Source organism: Pteropus vampyrus, unplaced genomic scaffold (genome assembly GCF_000151845.1).
Source record: "Pteropus vampyrus isolate Shadow unplaced genomic scaffold, Pvam_2.0 Scaffold4, whole genome shotgun sequence".
Lineage (NCBI taxonomy): Eukaryota > Metazoa > Chordata > Mammalia > Chiroptera > Pteropodidae > Pteropus > Pteropus vampyrus.
The window spans coordinates 8,265,712-8,267,389 of record NW_011888785.1 but is presented as its reverse complement, the minus strand read 5'-3'; the positions used below and the strand labels follow the sequence as shown (position 1 = coordinate 8,267,389).

Below are 1,678 nucleotides of genomic sequence, written 5' to 3'. Positions count from 1 at the left end.
TCCTTAGATATAGTTAGTTTGTAAAGAATAAAAATCTACTCAAGCCTATTTATGTAAAAGAAGATTTTATGTGTGAACACAGGGATGTCTCACAGAATCCAAGTGTCAGAAAACTTCAGACAGGCTGGCATGGGGGACTAGAAAGCCTTCAAGAACCAGGGTAGCTAATTGGAAGCATTCTTCTCTAGAGTCTGCCACCTACTTTTCTCACCTAAAATCGGTCCCCTTCTCTATGTCTGTGAAAACCCTCTCTTCCTGACTACTCATCAGCATAGGTTTTAAATGAACCATAACAGGTCCCTGATACAACTCTAGGGACTTCTGCTAACAAATTCTAAAGTCTCAAATGAGGTAATTTGGCCCAGTTCTTGAGTCACATGTTTCTCCATATTCCATCAGCCGTGGGCAGAGAGTGGTAGGCTACAAATGTAGTGACAGTTAGGGTCATCGGAAGGAGACAGTTGTCCCAGAACTGAGTCACTAAGACTTACCTGCTACACAAAGATTAAATGAGTAATGGATGTGACAGTGCTCTGGTAACAGATATTAAATGAGTACTTTTTCTTAAATAGTTCCAAATTTATGGAATATCTTCTATATCTCATCCTTTATAATGTCATTAAAACATTTCACTCCCAGATAAGCTTAAAAGGCATTATAATCTTGTAAGAATACAAAATTCAATCTAGTAATGTTAGCCAAGTGGCTAAGAGAAGCTATTCATGATGATATTCAAAGCATGAAGAATATGACTGTCTACATTGGTTCCAAATGAGAAGGTAGTTAATGTGCAAGGTCCTAGGCCAGAATCTATAGCTTAATGACCAATCCTCAGAGCAAGACCTGAAGCTTCTTAATGCAACCAGACAATGTTAAAGTGAAGAATTTAGAACTGAACCACTAATAGAATAAAAATATAAATGAAGCTGTCTATATGAGAAGAAATAGTTTTATTGCAAAATAGGTTTAAATATAAGAGGTGAAAATGAAAGATAAAAGAAAAGGCAAAAATCTATATAGAATTTAATTTAATTTCAGATCTATCATGGCTTTGGATCCAATCAGCTGAGAGCAGGGAGTGAATAATGTTACTTTTCCTAAGAATTATATTTTCAAGGATAATATATAATGGTTTTGCAATGACAGAAATGATATACTCTGGAGTACCAAAGATAAGACAAAACTAGGGAACTAATTGTTGCTTTAAAATACTCTTGCAGAATTGGTACCAATTGATTTTTTAAAAATATAAAATCTAGTAGAATGTTATTTCTAAAACTTTGAGAACAAAAAAGTTAGACATAGATTGGTCTTCAAATATTCTAAGCACACACAGGGATAGAAATATAGAAATATATAAAATACATTTCTCTGGCTTGTAAAGATTTGCATTTTCTGCAGTTCACTGAACAGACAAAATGTCAAAGTGAAATCTCAGCCCTTGGTGTCATTAGTTTATATTATTAAACATAAAAGAAGCTCTGAGCTTTTCTTAAAAAACAAAACAAAACAAAATACCACCACCTACAAACCCCTCTTGCTCTGTACTCGCAATACCTGGTTAAGGTTTTTTTCCTCCTGGTCTAGTGCATCATGATCACAAATCACATGCACCCTTTGAGGAACTGGGCTGGAGGTACAGGTTTGGGAGGGAAACAGAGGAACCGGTCCTACAGGG

General features: G+C 35.4%; 1 protein-coding gene across 2 annotated transcripts in view; it reads left to right on the top strand.

Moving 5' to 3' along the window:
* Nucleotides 1-1,678, top strand: part of PHF14 (PHD finger protein 14) — a 178,882-nt gene that overhangs the window by 170,402 nt on the left and 6,802 nt on the right. The gene's annotated exons all lie outside the window — the stretch shown is intronic.